Genomic DNA, 20,003 nt, shown 5'->3' on the forward strand with positions numbered 1-20,003 from the left:
CTTCCCTTACCTACGGTAATTAAACGATCAACATTTTTTAAACAGTTGGTATCATTAATTTTGATACCAGGTTATGTATATTTAAGCAAATACTGAGCGATTTTCCAATAAAAATGGTTTGGTGTTAAGTAGTTTACAATGCTGGTAGCCTACTCCATTTTGAGTCGGCTGTGTAGGCATTTTACCAATGGTGTCAAGTAAAGGTTAAGTTAGGTTAGGTTAATAGGTCTAAATATTATATACTTCGGAAGTTCAATTCTAATGTGTAGAGAATATGGTACTTATTTTAATAGTCGAATAAACGTTCAATCGGTTTACAGACTTCTGGTTATACCTCACTATAATGCATAGTGAGGTATAACAAAGTTAGCCTATTTTCCAAACCCTTGAACAACTGTGGTTGGTTCGTCAACATTTTGAAAGTCTTTCTAACCGTCTATGTGATGTTATTTTCGGACTTAAAACAAGACTGTGATAGTTGTTACAAAAGTATTTTACCAAATATATCCTAATTGAAAGGTACTATAATTAAAGAATAAACAGGCAATTTCAACCTTTGTATTGTTTAATAAATTATAGATCTTTATTTAAATCAATTATAAACAGTTGAATGATAATGATTCTTTTCATTATTTTTTTATAGCCTGAACTATTCGAAATACTAGCTCAAATGATGTAATTTTTCATGCTCATACCAATTACTGTAAATTGGTTTAATGTACAGATGATGTGTTTAGTGTATTACTGCCTTTAAAAAAATATGATAGGAATGGCATATTTTAGGTTAGCCACCTAATACGGGGTAAGCAATCATCACAACTCCTAGATTATGTGGGATCCTGGTGAGAAATCAGGAATTTAGGGTAAGGTTGAGCTCAAATTGAGGGCAATTAATGGGTACGATAATACTTGTATGATATATTAATAAACATATGATGCATTAATTTCAGTATATACTGTATATGATACTTTAATATCTAGCCATATACATGAACCATATATTTTTCTTACTCGTTATACAATGTTTTATCTATTTCTGACTATAAACATTGCAGCAAACTACTCGTTTGAGTTTTCTAACCCCCTTTATAAAAACGATTTTGGGAACCCAGTGGGAAACGGGGCTTTGGGTGGGAAAACACCAAAAAAACGAAGGATTTGCAGCTATAATAATCGTCAGAAATGCATAATAAAGATAACTAGTTTGAAAAATGCAGGGTTCATGTAAGTAACGGTAAATTAAAGTAACAATTACCTACAGTAATTCATATCCCATAGGTTTGTCATGGTTCGCTTCTTTCGCAAATGAACAATCTCGCTGTTGCTCTTTTCTGGTAATGGGTGGACCTATATGTATATGCTCTGCACTCCATCCCCATGGGTCACAATTAACGTGTTCCTCAAAGGTTTTTTGTTCTGTCGTGGGCCACTTTGGTCATAAATGAAACTTGCAAAGCTCTGTTCTTGCAAGCGATACATTGATGTGTTGTGCATGACATCTCCGTGGACCACTGTTAAAGGATCAGTTTGGGCATATTCTGTTGCAAATATAGATGCAAGTTAGTACTCCAATAACCTTCATATTGCCATTTGAAGAAAAAGGTGTCAAATTTTATTGTGCACATGCTATTGTCATATGGTTTTGTGACCACCTAATCCTTATTGACATATTCAGTAAGTGAGATTTCAAACCAAATAAAACTTCCTAAGGTTTTATTCTGCAGTGTACAATACTGGTTGTAAGGGATATATAATAACATCCTCTTTAATTACCTACTGGCTGTCATGTATGTAATTAGTGATTTATGGGAAATGCAATCCACAATGGCATTTTAAGGTATGTGTGCTGTACATAAGATGCTCCATTTAAGGCTTACTGTGATATAGGGAAGCTCTATGGGGTGAAAACTCCAATCAATGAATATGAACACCAAGCACTATAGGTTAGGTTAGGTGGATGGCATTTAAATATGATCCATACCTGGTTTTCACTCCATTTTCCCCACCCAAAACCAAGGTTTCGCATGACACACTTTAGTTATATACAGTACTGTATTCAGCCAGCTATTTTTGGTGTGGTTTATGCTTATCTCTCCGTGTTACAAGGTGTAATACACTTTTGATGGTATCCCCACCTGTAAAACACTTTCCAATTGGGACTTTACCTTTATTATTCCTTTTAGAGAAATAAAAAAAAAATTATGGTTTGCATCAACATTAATGGTTTGTGTCCAGGACACAAGATACCTGTTGAATCAATATTTGATTTAAAATGACTAATGTATTACCAAATATGTGGACTGCATTGCATACAATATATCTAAATGTTAACAGGGTCATAGGTAGTTGGTTGGGCAAGGTACCATTCACCCATTGAGATATTAATGTTAGTATTACTAAATCCCTCTCTGGTTATAATGTTTCTTTGCATACATATACATCAAATAGACTGGACCATTCTATTCACATTCTCCTCTTTTCTCACATACGGTATCTGACAAAATTTTGGGAATCCATTTTTTTTGTTTTTTTTGTTTTTGTTTTTACAATTACGGCACTGTAATTGTTCAGTGGCTATTTTTCCCTTGGTAATGGTAGAAGAGACTATAGTTATGGTAAGCAGGCCTTCCAAGAGAAGGACACTCCAAAATGAAACTATTGATCTCCAGTCTTGTGTACATTAGTGCCATTGTCTCTCTACCATGGACATCCACTGTCTTGGGTTAGAATTCTCTTGCTTGATGGTGCACTCTATTACTTACTGCTTCTCTGTCCTATACTGCTGGGTAATACTACTCTCCACAAGTCCTTCATTCATTTTATCGTAAGCATTCCAAAGTACATTGCTCGTTTATTGTCAAATCCAATTTTTTGAAGCACTCAGAAAACAAGTTTGTTCTGTAACTGGAATACAAACCTATGTTACTTATTAAGGGTATTCATTGGAAGGCTCGCCTTCCTCTTCGCCATAGAGGCCTTCCCTCGAGGCGCCTCTTTAGTTCAACATCTTCAATGCAGTCCACCGCAGAGGAGCCTCGAGACCAATCATCCATCACTGCTCCTGCATTGGTCCTGGACCTTTCTGCAGATCGTTCGCGATCTCCTTTGGTGGAAGGTTGTCCTTTTAAAGGACACATCGACCTTCCATCCGACAGACCTGCCGACCTTCCGTCACCGTTTCTACATGGCCCTAACAAGGCTCCGCCAAAGCACGTTATTGTGCGCCAACCACATATGCGCTACGCGCCAACGAGACCTGACGAACACTCCTTAGTAGCTCGTCAGGCCCCATCACTAAACCCTAACACAGGGCATCAAGGGCGTATGCGCCAACATGCGCATACGCTCCAACAGGAGCATAGCTCCATCACGTGCTATGCGCGCCCTCATGCGCATATGGGCCCACGTTCTTCTGCGCAAACTGCGCCCACGCGCCCTGCGCTTACGCGCCAACATTCTCCTACACGCCCGCGCCCAACTGCGCACCAACACCTACATGCGCAATGGTGCTCTCCCGCGTGCCAACAGTCTCCTGCCCACGTGCATACGCACCTAACATCCAACTCTCCTGCACGCCATGCTGCGCATCATTACACGCGCCAGGAAAAACCTGCGCTCCAACGCTCTACTGGAAGTAGTACTAATGGGAAGTCAGCAATGCTGGCTTCTCCCACACGCCAACCAGTACCAACGCGCCAGCGCTCACCTGCGCGCCAGCCCTTTCCCGCGCGCGCACCCTGTGCATGCTCGCCCATCCTCTCCAAAGGATGCGCGCCAACATTCTCCCGCGCGCCCCACATGATTCAACTGCGCGCCCGTGTGCTAGGGATCTTTCTCCTGCATGCGTGTGCCCTATGGCTGGTACAGATGCGAGCGAACTCGCACCCGTGCACTCAACGTGTTAATCCTGCGCCCCAATAGTCTCCCGCGCGCAAGCCCCGATATTCTCCCTCGCGCGAGCGCCATTATCCTCCCTCGCGCGAGCGCCATTATCCTCCCGCGCGCGCGAGCCCCATTGTCCTCCCGCGCGCGCGAGCCCCATTGTCCTCCCGCGCGCGCGAGCCCCATTGTCCTCCCGCGCGCGCGAGCCCCATTGTCCTCCCGCGCGCGCGAGCCCCATTGTCCTCCCGCGCGCGCGAGCCCCATTGTCCTCCCGCGCGCGCGAGCCCCATTGTCCTCCCGCGCGCGCGAGCCCCATTGTCCTCCCGCGCGCGCGAGCCCCATTGTCCTCCCGCGCGCGCGAGCCCCATTGTCCTCCCGCGCGCGCGAGCCCCATTGTCCTCCCGCGCGCGCGAGCCCCATTGTCCTCCCGCGCGCGCGAGCCCCATTGTCCTCCCGCGCGCGCGAGCCCCATTGTCCTCCCGCGCGCGCGAGCCCCATTGTCCTCCCGCGCGCGCGAGGGCCATTGTCCTCCCGCGCGCGCGAGGGCCATTGTCCTCCCGCGCGCGCGAGGGCCATTGTCCTCCCGCGCGCGACACTACTGAACGACGCAGAGCAAGGTCGCCATCGCCTCATTCCCCTCCCCGCAAGCGCATACCACCGAGCATTGTGGGAGAAGGGAAACTTCCAGAGCGGAGCTCTCCGAGATGTCCTCCTCCAACCATTCCGGTGCCACCAACAAGCTCCTCCCACCTCCTTGCTCACAGCAGAGAAGGTACTTCGAGATCCTGGAGGAGCCTTGTTTAGGTCTCCCTCTTCACCACTCGCTGGAAGAGCTAACCAGGGGAGTCCCTCTTGAGAGAGAGACTAACCGGAACCGGCAGGTCTCATTCTTGGCAGCTTGAGATCCTCAACCAAGAGAAAGTTGTGAAGTGTGCTATGCAAGCCATTTCGTGGCTCATCTAGTTGGGGACCTTAGGTATCCTGATACGTTCTGAGGACTTCTCCAAAGAACGTACCAGGAAAGCTATGGAAATCTTCCTTCTCTCAGGTACTCACACGATCGAGTTTCTGGCCCACCAAGTCTCGAACTTGTGGGCAAATGCCATCCTGAAATGTCGGGATGCATTAGCTGAGAGATTCCATCAGAAGTTCCCTAGCACCGAGATCAATAGGCTCAGACATTCCTTCCTAGAGGGATCCGTCTTGTTAGAGCCTAAGGATGTGGAACAAGCCGCTGAGAGGTGAAGGAAGTCTCATCAAGACTCCCTCCTTCATAGGGCTTTAACATCCAAGCCCTATAAGCCTCCAGCACCAAAGCAGTCCCGTTCAGTCAAGACCACTACAACGACAACAGCAGCGAAGACCTTGGTGTCTAAGCCCTTTCCTGTCAAAGAAAGGAAAGGCAAAAAGTCTCCAGGGGAGGCAAGAATCCTAGAGGGAGCAGCGGAGGCCACAAATGCTAGGATAGGCAGTCCCACTGCATGTCCACCAGTGGGGGGGATGCCCAAAAAAGTTGCTCAAACAGGTGGTAGCAACTTGGGCCCGATTCCTGGACAATCTCCATAATCAGTCTAGGATATCGCGTCCCGTTTATAACATCTCTACCTCCCTTGACGACAAATCCAGTGTCATTGAACTCCTTTGCCATGGGATCGGCAAGGGGGCAACCCCTTCGGGCAGAAGTCCAGACCCTGTTGAAGAAGGGCACTCTCTAAGAGGTCCTCGACGGATTCCTAGGCTTCTTCAGTTGACTCTTTCTTGTAAAGAAGGCGTCTGGAGGCTGGAGACCAGTCATCGACCTCTCAGCTCTGAACAAGTTTGTCAAACAAACTCCGTTCAGCTTGGAGACGGCGGATACGGTCAGACTAGCAGTAAGACCGCAAGACTTCATGTGCATACTGGACCTAAAGGATGTGTACTTCCAGATCCCAGTCCATCCGTCTTCAAGAAAGTACTTAAAATTCAGCCTAGACGACAGAAAGTACCAGTTCAAGGTGCTGTGCTTTGGTCTCTTCTCAGCGCCATAAGTCTTCACCAGTGTGTTCACCCTAGTATCATCTTGGGCACACCGGATTGGCATCTGTCTCCTTCGTTATCTGGACGACTGGTTAATCCTAGCAGACTCGGTGTCAACCCTTCTTCAACACCGAGACAAACTTCTGAGACTTTGCCAAGATCTGGGGATCATGGTAAATCTCGAGAAGTCTTCACTGCTTCCCACTCAAAGACTGGAATACCTAGGCATGATTATAGACACCACTCTCCACAAAGCCTTCCCATCAGACGACAGGATAGCAAGGCTGAGGAAGGTCGCAAGACCTTTTCTGAGCCCAATCGTGGTTATGTCTCCTCGGTCACCTTTCACCGCTGGTCCGTCCAGTTCCCAATGGTCGCCTTAGGATATCTCTCCAGTGGTGACTCTAGTCCCGTTGGAATCAAGCGTACGATTCCCCGGACATCCAGATCCCCATGGGACCTCCGGAACTGACGGATCTCCAATTGTGGGTGGCAGACGAGAACTTACGAAAAGGAGTGAATCCTCTCGTCCTCCTCCTGGATTTGATGCTGTTTCGGGCGCTTCAAAAGAAAGTGTGGGGGGCCCCACGTGCTGCACCACACGACCTCAGGCCTCTGGTTAGAGTCAGAAAAGTACCTCCACATAAATCTCCTAGAGATGAAGGCCGTCTTTCTGGCCATTCAACAGTTCCAACAGTACCTAGCAAGTCACTCTGTGGTGGTGATGAGCGACAACACCACAGTAGTGGCCTACATCAACAAACGAGGAGGTAATTTTTCGCAGCAACTCTCCCATCTAGCAGTAGAGATACTGAGATGGGCTGAAATCCACTCGATACCACTATCGGCATGCTTCATTCCGGGCAATAGGAATGCGCTCGCCGAGAACCTGAGCAGAGCATCTCAGATAGTGAGTACCGAGTGGTCTTTTGATCATCTATTAGCCAACAAAGTCCTGACTTTGTGGGGTTCTCCGACTGTGGACCTCTTCGCAACGGCCCTGAACTTCAGTCTCCCGCTGTACGGTTCCCCAGTCCCAGACCCCAAGGCTCTCTGGCAAGATGCTTTCCAACAACGGTGGGACAACATCGACGTTTATGCCTTTCCCCGTTCTGTCTGAGGTGGAGGGTACTCAATAACACCAGAACATCGGTCAATCTTTCAATGACCCTCATAGCTCCACTATGGCATCACGCGGAATGGTTCCCGGACCTTCTGCAACTCCTAACGGAGCCACCAAGGGAACTCCCTCCACGACACAATCTACTCGAACCACATGCCAACATCTTCCACAAAGCTGTAGGTTCACTATGGCTTCACGCCTGGAGACTACCCAGCATCTCCTCTCTGAGAGAGGATTTTCGAAACAAGTTGCAATCAGGATGTCTGGAGACCTGCGAAAGTCTTCTGCAGTAGTCTACCAGGCAATGTGGAAAGTCTTCTGTGTTTGGTGTCGTGGAAGGGGTATCTCGCCACTCGATGCTACTATTCCAACAATAGCTGAGTTCCTCGTGTATTTGCGTGAAGTGAAAGGCTATCGCTCAGCCTTAAGTCTCGCCCTCAGGCTGAAAGGAATGGACATTTCCTCATCGCTAGAACTTTTTCTACTCATACATAGTTATGAATTTACCTGCCCTCAGTCGGAAGTGTGACCTCCCCCATGGAATGTGGTTCGAGTTCTCAGGTCTCTTAAGAGACCTCCCTATGAACCATTACGCCAGGCATTAGATCGCCACCTAACCTGGAAGATTGTATTCCTGCTAGCTTTGGCCTCGGCCAAGCGAGTCAGCGAACCTCATGGTCTCTCGTATGACACTGCCCATTTAAGGGGACGGGGTGAGGTAACGTTCAGTTTTGTCCCTGAGTTTATTGTTAAGACTCAGAATCCAGGAGTAGCGGATCCTCGATTCGACTCCTTCCGGATTTCTAGTCTCCGTACTGTAACAGATGACCTAGACCATTTCTTACTATGCCCAGTAAGGAGCTTGAGGATGTACCTCATAAGAACAGCCGCAGCCCGTCCTTGTGTGCCAGCACTATTCGTCAGCAGAGGAAGGACTAAGAGGAGGGTCACCAAGAACACCATCTCTGTATGGATTCGCAGGGTCATTGACCTGGCACTGAATCCAGACCCTCCTCTGTCACGTCGCCCCAGAGCACATGATTTCAGGGGCATAGCTGCGTCCCTGGCCTTCAAAAGAAATTTTTCAGTGACGCAGGTTCTTCAAGCCGGGGTGTGGAAACATAAACAATGTTCACATCCTACTACCTGCAAGACGTGACCCACAAGAGAGACTATACGTTCTCTATTGGTCCTGTGGTGGCTGCACAACAGCTGGTTTAAAACCTCAAGCTCCTTATTGGACAAGTAGCAGAAGGTTGAGGGCATTGTTACCCGGTCTTAGTCTGCATGAATGAAAAGGTTTGACTGGTCCTTATTCTTTTCTTCATCATCCCCTCGCTTGGGGAAAGCAGCATCCTGGGTTCTCTGCATAGCTGACCTCAAACTACTGCAGGTAAACCATGCTTCCTTGTGTTCCTAGTATTAAGATTAATACTGTTACGTCCCATACCCTGAGGAGGTGGTATTAGGAAAGTCCTAGTCTACAAGTTTCCATCTAAAGAACTTCGGAACAACTTTCTAGGACAAGTGACACTTCTTCATACCTTCACACACAGCTTGCGTAGGCCGCAGACCTTGCGTAGCAAGGTTTTAGCGAGGTCCAGAGACTCCTTATTTCTTGGGTGCTTACACACTCCCCGGGCAAAGCCAAAAGCCAGACTGGTTGGGACATCCACCCTTCCTAATGGGTGAGTCACCCCTATTAAATAGCGTGGTTTGTATTCCAGTTACGGAACAAATGACAAATTCGTAGATAATTTGTATTTTTCCTAACTATACAAACCTTAGCTATTTAACCAAACTTTCCCACCAGCCCTATCCCCCTTGAAGTCCTACTTCCAAGCAGTGAGAGCTCAAGCATAGGTGTGTGAGAGGGGGGCGGGGGTAGCAAGCTACCCTCCCCTACCCCCGCTAAATAGCGGTGTGGGTAGTAAACCCTCGTTAAAAATTAATGGCTCGTCATTTCAGCTACGCCGAAAGTAATACCCCCCCCTAGTAAGTAGCTAAAGTTTGTATAGTTAGGAAAAATACAAATGATCTACGAATTTGTCATATTAGCAAGTGTTTGTGTTGACTTCTGCCGACCATGCGTACCTGCCCTGGACTTGAAGGTTGGCCCTGCAGTACCTTCATGTCTGTTGTGGACACCGATCATCACACCCTTTGTCCCATCTGCAGAGGTCAATGGTGTGATAGTGAAAATATGTCTAGTGAGTGTCGGGAGTGGTCTGCCTCCCAGTGGGAAATGTTTGGACGCCGGCGGAAGAAGTCAAAGCGCTATATTTCTCCTTCGAAGGTTTCTTCAAATGGGAAAAAAACAAAGGCTGCTGCTTCCGCTTATTGACCTTCCTCCGAAACGCCTACTCGATCGGCCTCTTCCTAAAGACTGTCGAGTAGTAGTGTAGGTCCTTTAATTGATGGTCAACCCCGGTTCTCAAGAGATGGTGTTGCTTCTCCTGGCAAAGCAGCCTCACCTCTCCCCCTGGTTGAGGCCTTGTGCCTTTCTCTTTTTCTTCGGGTGTGGTCGTCTTTGGGGCATCTAGGTCCGCCCTCCAATGACTCCTTGCTGCAGCTCATCATCCGTGGTGCTAGTGTGCAGCCTTCATCGACTTCAGAGGTGGATCCTCTGTCGTGTGTCGATGTCGTGGTGTCTGAGGCATCTTCTGCTGCTGCTGCCAACACCCTTGCCCCTTTGGACTCTTCCGCTGTTACTGCTGACTGTGCTTCTCCTGTTCCTGATCATCCTTCGAGGGGGAAGCAAATTCTGTTGTCTGTCTTTCCTGCGAGTGTTTCTCCTCGGAGGCTCCTCTGCAGAGGATTGCTGCTTCCAAAGGTCAGTTTGCTGATCCACCGGCTCCCAGAGGGCATCTTCGATCTCGCAGAGCTCGCCCTCCGCTTCGCCTTAGAGATGTCCCTTCACCATCTGTGAAAAGGTGCCTTTTCAGCTCTTCAGCTTTGTTTTCACAGCTCTCCTCGCAGAGAAGCCTTTTCTTCCGTCGTCTTCTGGCCTACCTTTGCCCTCTCCTGGACCTTCTCCCAATAATGCTGCCGCTAGTCCTCAGACTTTGGCCTTGGACGCTTGCCATCCCCTTCAGAGGATGTTCGCCCTTCAAAAGGATAACGCAACTAATGGTAGATAAGGCAGGATATAGTTGGTTAGATTTTTAATTGATTTGAAGTAACATTGCACAATCATTGGCATAAAGTGTACACTGTTATTTTGTGTTTGATAATGCTAAAGGCTTTATGCATTTAAGACTAAGTTGTTAGTTTAATAGTGTGAGGGTAGGTTAGTTCATTGATGAAGTTGACCCAGTAGGTAAATAATAATAGCTTATACAGTAATAAGTTTGCCAATGAACTAATTGAGATTATTAGTAAGTTGGAGTGTGAGATAAGTTTTACTATAGTTTAATGCAAGGTAAGAGAGATTGTAAATTGTGGTAGAAGAAAACTTTTATTGACTGAAGGTTATCCAATGAATCCACTTGAATAGATTAAACAGTATAAGGCAGGTTGAGTTAGTTTAATGGAAGATCCATACAACATCTGATAGAGATTTAGTATTTGTCATTTCACTGATGAGAATGAAACATTTGCTTAAAAATTCAGAAAGCTACAAGTCATGGTTTTCAGTATTTCAAGATAGTGAAAACGCTACTTGTTCCGTATCTGAAATACAAACCACGCTATTTAATATGGGAGGGGGGTTAATTACTTTCGGCGTAGCTGAAATGACGAGCCATTAGAATTTTAACGAGGGTTTACTACCCCACCGCTAGTTAGTGGGGGGTAGGGAGGGTAGCTTGCTACCCCCCCTCACACACACCTGTGCTTGAGCTCACTTTGCTCTCGGCTCGGGTGGTAGTAGGACGTGTCAGCTGTCACCCTCGCCTTCTTTGACAGCCATTGCTAATACTTTTTGCTTTTCCTTTGACAGGTGTGTGTGAAGTTGGCCTCTGCTATGCGAGAGTGTCCTGGCTTACCTGACCGCCCTTGTGGCACGTATCGGCGGTCGAGACGGACCCCCACACCCTATGTCCTTACTGTAGGCGCCAGCAGTGAGATAGGTATAAAGTGTGTGGTGAGTGTAGGGAGTGGTCTACCTCCCAGGGGGAGAGGTTTTCTCGGCGCCGGAAGTAGTAGTCCAGACAGGATATTTCTCCTTCGAAGGTTTCTTTGAAAGGATAAAATCCCAAGGGCTCTTCTTTAGTGGCCCAAACCTCCTCCGAAGCTCCCACTCGATCGGTTTCTTCTGAGAAACTGTCGAGTGGTAGCGTAGGCCGTAGTTCTGTTGACCGATCTCGGGGTTTGGGAGAGGGAGTTGCCTCCCATAGTGAGGCAGATCCTCCTCCTCCTCCCCCGGGGGAGGATTTAAATATGCCTGTTTCTAATAATGATTTGTTACAGCTTTGGGCTTCCTTGGGGCTTGAGGGTTCACCCTTCAAGGAAGCCTTGTTTAACATGATCGGGTTGGGGGCAGCTGTCAAACAATCGCCGACTTTAGCAGAGGTTGATCCTCTGTATCGTCGACGTTGTCGTGGCAGAGGCTTCCGATGAGTTATATCAAACCTCTGCTCGTGATGTTCCCGATGTAGCTGAAGGCTTAGTTCCCCCCTCCGAACATCCTTCAAGGGAGGAACTAAGTCCAACGGTCTCTCCTGCTGGTGATTTTCCCCCTCGGGGGAGTTCACTCACAGAGACTCCTCTTCGGAGGACTGCTGATGGTCAGCCCGCTGACCCCACAGCCCCCAGAGGGCGTATAAGGCGTAAAGCCCGCCTTCCTTTTTGCCGTAGAGGCCTTCCTTCACCTCACAAGGGTGTTAGAAGGCGCCTCTTCGGTTCATCATCACCGCAGTTCGCCGCAGAGGAACCTCACCGTCATTCTCCGACTCTACCAGCTACATCCCTGGACCTCTCTGCAGATCGTTCGCGATCTCCTTCGGTGGAAGGTCGTCCTTACAAAGGGCACGCCGACCTTTCTCCCGCCAGACCTGCTGACCTGCCATCACCGTTCCTGGCTGCTGACGCGCTGTGGGCGCCAACACATCCCGTTGTAAAACGGGCAACGCTCCCTTCGGGGCATCAAGGGCTTTCACACAAGTTAGTGCATAAGTCCCTTATGTGCCAGGTCTCCCCTGCGCGCTAACGATCACCTGCGCGCAAGCGCTCGCCTTAAGATGTGGTTCCTGTTAAAGCGTGCCAGTGCTCACTTGCGCGCCAGCGCTCTCCTGATCGCCAGCGCCCTTATCCTGCTGCGCGCCAAGCGCGCCAGTGCTCGTCTACGCACCAGCGCTCGCCTGCGCGCCCACGATCTTCTGATCTGGGCGCAGTAGGGAAGTTAACCTCTTCCCCTGCTCGCCAGCGCTCACCAACGCGCCATCGATCGCCAACGCGCCATCGGTCCCCGCCTGCGCACCATCCTTCACCAACGCGCCATCGCGCGCAGTCTTCGACGCGCACCCACGAGGTTGCGCGCACGCGTCCTGCGCGTCAACGCCCATCACCACAGCCAGATGTGCGCTCTCATGCGCGCCCGCGCGCAAGTAATCTGTCTCCTGCTTGCGGGCGCCCGCGCGCAAGGAATCTGTCTCCTGCTTGCAGGCGCCCAACGTTATCACCCGTACGGGATCTTCGGCCAGACCCTGTGCTTATTCATCCTTCAGCGCGCCCTCTGCCATCGCCCGCCCTCGCCATTGCCCGCCCTCGCCATTGCCCGCCCTCGCGCGCCCTTGTCATCTCCCGCGCGCGACCCAGGGCAATTCACATCGCGTGAGCGCCAGCGCGATCCCCAGCGCGATCCCACGCTTGCTGCTGCAGGACAACGCGCCGCCAGGTCATCATTGTCGCGTTCCCCTCCCCACAAGCGCAGAACAGCACGCTCGCCGATGGGAGGGAGGATTCCGGATATGTCCAGGGACTTTTTTCCTTCATCTTTTCAGGCAAAACCCCCTTTGGTAACGCCTTCTAAGGATCGAATGATCCCCTTCCCTCCAGAGGGAGTTTCTGACAGCACAGCTGTCAGTCAGCAGCCTTGGTTTGGGTCCCTGGTCAGAGTGGTCATGCAGGCTTTTAAGCCTGTTCTCTCTGAACTGGGCCACAAATCATTGGCAGCTTCTACTCCCCTGAAGAGGAAGAGAGGAGTGTCTGACGTGGTAACTTCTCCAAGGGCGAAGCTGACTCCTTGGAAGTCCTTGAGGAAGGCCTCCTCAAACCCCCCCCCAGACTTTCACTCCCTCCCCTTCAGACGAAGATTTCCCGTCCTCAGGGGAGTCACGCGAGGTGAGGCGTTCCCCCATCGCACCAATGAGGGAAACCCCACCTCGCGCTGGAAAGTCTTCTCGGGTAGGGGTGGAGAAGAGCCTCCCACCATCGCTGTCGGAGTCCTGCATCCCTCCCAGGAGGGAGTCGAAGGACTCTAAGACTTTGCTAAAGTCATCCTCAAGGATTAGACCGGAGCCAGCCAAGCACTCAGAGAACGTCCACGAGTCTCCCCAAGAAGAGCCTTTGGGGACAGGAGACATTGCTGCTAGCCCTTCAGGAGGGGAGCTGCAGGAGTCAGAGCATACGTTCTGGCAGGTTTGGACCCTTATGAGGAATCTCAACGGGTTTGCGGATCCAGAGATTCCCCCTCGTGAGGGCAAGGACACGGTCTGGGACCAAGTCTTTGGTACTCAAAAACCCTCAAAGGCCAGCGCGGCTTTGCTCTGGCCTCAAGGGGTTAAGAGTGCCAGAGACAAGGTCGAAGGCCAGCTTTCCGAGCTTGCTTCCTCCAGCCGATCCAGCGCCGGCAACAAACTCCTCCAGCCGATCCAGCGCCGGCAACAAACTCCTCCCGCCTCCTCGAGTCCATCAGAGGAGGTACTTTGACATCATGGAGGAGACTTGTTTAGTTCCTCCCCTACACCACTCTTTGGAAGAGCTTACCAGGGGAGTCCCTCTAGAGAGAGTCTCCAACCGGCAGGTCTCTTTCTCGGCAACGGAGATCCTTAGCCAGGAGAAGGTAGCGAAGTGTGCCATGCAGGCAACTTCGTGGCTGGACATCTGGCTAGGGTCTCTGGGCATCCTGTTACGATCAGAGGACTTGTCCAAAGTAAGTACCAGGAAGGCCATGGAGACCTTTTTACTCTCAGGCACTTGTACAGTCGAGTTTGTAGCCCACCAAGTCTCGAACATGTGGGCTAATACCATCTTGAAACGTCGAGATGCGGTGTCTGAGAAATTCCATCAAAAGGTCCCCAGTACCGACGTTAGCAGGTTCAGACAATCTTCCATTAGGGGAAAGAACTTGTTCAAGCCTAAGGACGTGGAGCAGGCGGCTGAGAGGTGGAGGAAATCCAACCAGGACTCTCTCCTACATCTCTAACATCGAAGCCCTATAAACCTCCAGCAACCCAGCAACCACGTCCTACTAAGACCACGAAACCGGCAGCTACAGCGAAGACAACGGTGTCTAAGCCCTTTTCTGTCAAGGACAAAAAAGGCAAAAAGTCCTATAGGGGAGGAAAGAATCCTAGAGGGAGTGGCCGAGGCCGCAAACGCTAGGATTGGCAGTCCCCCTGCATGTCCACCAGTGGGGGGATGCCTACAAAGTTGCGCAAACAGGTGGCAGCAACTCGGGCCCGTTTCCTGGACGATTTCCGTAATCAGTCAAGGATATCGCGTCCCGTTCACAACATCTCTACCTCCCCTGATAGCGAATCCAGTGTCGTTGAGCTCCCTTGCCATGGGATCGGCAAGGGGGCAAGCCCTTCGGGAAGAAGTTCAGACCATGTTGAAGAAGGGCGCTCTCCAAGAGGTCGTCGACGGGTCCCTAGGCTTATTCAGTCGAGACTTTCTTGTAAAGAAGGCGTCTGGAGGCTGGAGACCAGTCATCGACCTCTCAGCTCTGAACAGGTTTGTCAAGCAGACCCTGTTCAGCATGGAGACCGCAGACACGGTCAGACTTTCAGTGAGACCGCAAGAATTCATGTATTCACTGGACCTGAAGGACGCGTACTTCCAGATCCCAGTCCATACGTCTTCAAGGAAGTACTTAAGATTCAGCCTAGACAACAAGGTGTACCAGTTCAAGGTGCTGTGTTTCGGTCTCTTCACAGCACCACAGGAACCAGACTGTTCACCCTAATATCGTCATGGGCACACAGGATCGGCATCCGTCTCCTCCGTTATCTGGACGACTGGCTGATCCTAGCAGACCCGGAGTCAGCCCTTCTTCGACACTGAGACAAACTTCTGGGACTTTGCGAAGATCTGGGGATCATGGTGAATCTCGAGAAGTCTTCTCTGCTTCCCACTCAAAGACTGGTATATCTAGGCATGATCATAGACACCAATCTCCACAAAGCCTTCCCATCAGACGACAGGATAGCAAGGCTGAGGAGGGTCGCAAGTCCTTTCCTCAGACGAGAAGAGCTTCCAGCCCAATCGTGGTTATGTCTTCTCTGTCACCTCTCATCCTTGGCCCGTCTGGTTCCCAACGGTCGCCTCAGGATGAGATCCCTCCAGTGGCGACTCAAGTCCCGGTGGAATCAGGGTCACGATTCCCCGAACGTCATGATCCCTATGGGTCCTGCGGAACAGACGTACCTTCAGTCTGAGCTGAGCGTCTCAGATAGTGAGTACCGAGTGGTCTTTGGATCATCTAGTAGCCAACAAAGTCCTGACTTTGTGGGATTCCCCGACTGTGGATCTGTTCGCTACAGCGCTGAACTTCAAGCTCCCGCTGTACTGCTTCCGAGTCCCGGATCCCAAGGCGCTCTGGCAAGATGCCTTCCAACAATGATGGGACAACATCGACATATACGCATTTCCCTCGTTCTGTCTGATGAGGAGGGTGCTCAACAAGACCAGAATATCGGTCAATCTTTCGATGACCCTTATAGCTCCGCTATGGCATCACACGGAATGGTTTCCAGACCTTCTGCAACTCCTAACGGAACTTCCGAGAGAACTCCCTCCACGACACGAGCTACTCAAACAACCACATGCCAACATCTTCCACAAAGTCATAGCTTCGCTATGACTTCACGCCTGGAGACTATCCAGCATCTCTTTGCTGAGAGAGGATTTTCGCAACAAGTTGCGAGTAGGATGTCTGGACACCTGCGAAGGTCATCCGCAACTGTCTACCAGGCAAAGTGGGGAGTTTTCTGTGGTTGGTGTCGTGGAAGGGGTATCTCTCCACTCGATGCCACTCTTCCAGCAATAGTGGAGTTCTTTGTGTATTTGCGGGAAGAAATGCGCCTTTCAGTCTCGGCAGTGAAAAGCTATCGCTCAGCCTTAAGTCTAGCCTTCAGGCTCAAAGTTGTGGACATTTCTTCCTCACTGGAACTTTCCCTACTCGTACGAAGTTATGAACTTACCTGCCCTCAGTCGGGAGTGAGACCTCCATGGAACGTGGTTCGAGTTCTCAGGTCTCTTTAGAGACCTCCCTACGAACCGTTACGCCAGGCTTCAGATTGCCACCTAACTTGGAAGACGGTGTTCCTACTAGCTTTGGCCTCGGCCAAGCGAGTCAGTGAACTTCATGGTCTCTCTTATGACATCGCCCATTCAAGGGGATTGGGAGAGGTAACGTTCAGATTCGTCCTTGAGTTTGTTACTAAGACTCAGAATCCAGGAGTGCCGGACCCTCGGTTCGACTCTTTCCAGATTTCGAGTCTTCGTTCTGTAACAGATGACCCAGACCATCTCCTACTGTGTCCAGTAAGGAGTCTGAGGCTATATCTTAAAAGAACAGCTTAAGTTCGTCCCCAAGTGCAGGCATTGTTTGTGAGCACTGGGAGAACTAAGAGGAGGGTTACCAAGAATACCATCTCGGCATGGATTCGTAGGGTAATCCATCTGTCCCTGAATCCTGACCCCCCTCCGTCACGTCGCCCTAGAGCACATGATGTCAGGGGCGTAGCTACGTCCCTGGCCTTCAAGAAGAACTTTTTAGTGACGCAGGTTCTACAAGCTGGGGTGTGGAAGCGTCGGACGATCTTCACAGCCCACTACCTGCAAGACGTGACCCACAGGAGGCTCGATACATTGTCTATCGGCCCTGTGGTGGCTGCACAACAGCTGGTTTAAAACCTCAGGCTCCCTAATGGACAAGTAGCAGAAGGTTTAGGGCATTGTTACCTGGTCTTAGTCTGCATGAATGAAAAGGTATGTCTGGCACTTATTCTTTTCTTCATTTTCCCCTCGCTTGGGGAAAGCAGCATCCCGGATTCTCTCCACAGCTGACCTCGAACCACTGCAGGTAAACCATGTTTCCTTGTGTTCCTAGTATTAAGCTAATACTGTCACGTCCCCATACCCTGACGAGATGGTATTGGGAGAGTCCTAGCCTAAAGTTTCCATCTAAAGGATTACAGTTCAACTTCCTAGGACGAGTCACACTTCATACCTTCACACACAGCTTACGTAGGCCGCAGCCCTTGCACAGCAAGGTTCTAGCGAGGTGCAGGGACTCCTTATTGTTGAGTACTGACACACTCAGATACTGAGTCCCCGGGCAAAGCCAATAGCCAGTACTGGCTAGGACTTACCACTTTTCCTAAGGGGTGAGTCACCCATATTAAATAGCGTGGTTTGTATTTCAGTTACGGAACAAATGACAAATTCGTAGGTAACTTGTATTTTTCCTAACTATAAAAACCTTAGCTATTTAATCAAACTTGCCCGCCAGCCCTATCCCCCGTGAAGTCCTGCCTCTAAGCAAAGTGAGCTCAAGCACAGGTGTGTGAGGGGGGGTGGGGGGACTAGCAAGCTACCCTCCCTACCCCCCCCCCCCCTCCGCTAACTAGCGGTGGGGTAGTAAACCCTCGTTAAAATTCTATTGGCTCGTCATTTCAGCTACGCCGAAATTAATTACACCCCCCCCCATATTAAATAGCTAAGGTTTGTATAGTTAGGAAAAATACAAATTTCCTACGAATTTGTCATGTTAATCTTTCATTTGAACAGTTCCATTGGCTTATTGATTATTCAATATCTTTTAACTGTTACCGTGACACTAAATCATATTTTTGTCAAAACCATTTACACATCTCTCAAAATATTTTAAGAAATATTTTTTGTACTACTTTTCCCACGTTACAATATCTACTTTTGATTGTAATTTTTGTTGTAAATAATGTTAGATAAATAGGTTTTCTTATTTCTACTACTTCTTATTTAATATACAGCATTAGAATATTTTGTCTTTTTTTTAGTTTGTTATATGAATTATACTGATAGTATAGACTTGATAATGAAGTGATCAGTATATTTGAGCAGAGGGGAAATATCTACAATTAATGGCTTTTGTTTATTTTCCAGATTACAATTGTGTAAAGAGAAGGGAATTATTCATAGCATCATGATCGGAACAAGAAATAAAACTGCAAATACTGTATGCACTACATATAGTGAAACAGTTCTGACGAGGTCAGAGGTCAGGATGAAGATCGGAGATAGAGATCTACTGTAGAAAAACTCCAGAAAACTTTCCAGGAACACAAAATATTTTATCAATTTCATGAATTGCTGATTCTGGAAGGACTGAACTGGAGCTGCCAGTTTTATCTTAAAGCTTTTCTAGAGTATTAAAATAACTTATAAAATATATCATTACTAGATATATTTTGAAATGCTCATTTGACTGTTATTGAGATTTTTGTGGGTGTGTGTACTATGCTTGTCTGTCTATTCCCATCCTATAGTTTCAATTGCTAACACTATCTAAGTAGGAAAAATTAAACTAATAAAAGTACAGTAAATAATTAATGTAAATTTTTATAATGATGACAATGTTATTTCAAGTTATGGTATGTAATTGTCCCTTTTTCAATATTTAACTTAGCCGGTGATTATATAGCTGCAACTCTGTTGCCCGACAGACAACTCTACGGTAAAAACTCGCCAGCGATCGCTACACAGGTTGCGGGTGTGCCCAACAGCGCCATCTGTTGTCCAGATACCCAGTACTCAATGTAAACAAAGACTCAATTTTCTCTCTGTCGAGCTATCGACAAGACGTACTTACTCGCTGTTGCTAAACTGGAGTTTTTTCACAACTAATTGGTGAAGTACTTTATTCTAGTTTTGAGCTTTCGCTATGCAGGTGTTTTATCTTCATCTTAAATCTTGAACTCGTTTTGGATAGATTTAATTATGGTGACAAAGAGAGTATGGACTTTCTTTCACTTTTAAATGGCTGACCCTTCCCTTAGACGGAAGTGTGTTTAGGCTTTTAGTAATTATATCACGTTATAGATTTCAGTGAAATAAGTGCAAAACAGAAAATCGAAGTGATAAAGTGATATGCGCAAAGTGTTACAGTGTTGCGTCCGAGGGTTCGTCTGTTCGTGCCTGTCGTTCACCTAGTCCGGGACCTCTTACATGCTCCCAAGCCCAGGGGAGAAGTAATGTCAAACGACTTATGGGTTCGAGAGGCCTTGACCAACGAACAGACGTTTTCCCTCTATGGTATCGGGTGTATCTTACCAAGATCTCCCCTACCATAAGACGAGAGAGACGTTGTTTCTCCTCGTCATCCGAAGGCTTTTCGCATAAGAAACCTGTCACAAGGTTTCGAAGCCCTTAAGCGAAAGTCAGTCCTTTCAGGACAGGTCCAGCGTCCTGGTTACAACCATTAGGACAGCTCTGACCCTATGCAGTCATCGGATAACTGCTCGCCGCCTAACAAAAGCGTAACACAGACTCCGAGAGTCTTTTTTTGTAGGCAAAGTGTTGCGGTCACAGACGTTACCCTCGTCTCTTACCACAACCATTTCCGTTGATCCTTAATGGGTTATATGGCAAGACATGCAGTATATGCTTGCCTCCCTTATGGAAGACTATTCTGCCGATTAGTCCGTTGAGTCTAGCCGTTTATCTCATCGATATCCTGGCTTTCAGCCAACCTAAGGTTCCTTTGTGCTTACTGTTGATGTTGGCGTAGCTTAGTCACGTCAGTCAGGTTGTTTAGAACCACACTCGATGCGGTCTC

At 48.5% G+C, this 20,003-nt stretch overlaps 1 long non-coding RNA gene across 1 annotated transcript in view; it reads left to right on the forward strand.

The window, feature by feature from the left end:
* The window catches only part of LOC137644930 (uncharacterized), an 18,933-nt gene extending 79 nt beyond the window's left edge, over nt 1–18,854 (forward strand). Inside the window, exons 1-2 of the long non-coding RNA XR_011045235.1 lie at nt 1–15; nt 18,332–18,854. The exon at nt 1–15 is cut by the window's left edge and continues 79 nt beyond it. This is a non-coding gene — a long non-coding RNA (uncharacterized lncRNA). The remainder of the gene's footprint in view (nt 16–18,331) is intronic.
* The last annotated feature ends 1,149 nt before the right edge of the window (nt 18,855–20,003 follow it).

This window comes from Palaemon carinicauda, chromosome 1, assembly GCF_036898095.1.
Source record: "Palaemon carinicauda isolate YSFRI2023 chromosome 1, ASM3689809v2, whole genome shotgun sequence".
Lineage (NCBI taxonomy): Eukaryota > Metazoa > Arthropoda > Malacostraca > Decapoda > Palaemonidae > Palaemon > Palaemon carinicauda.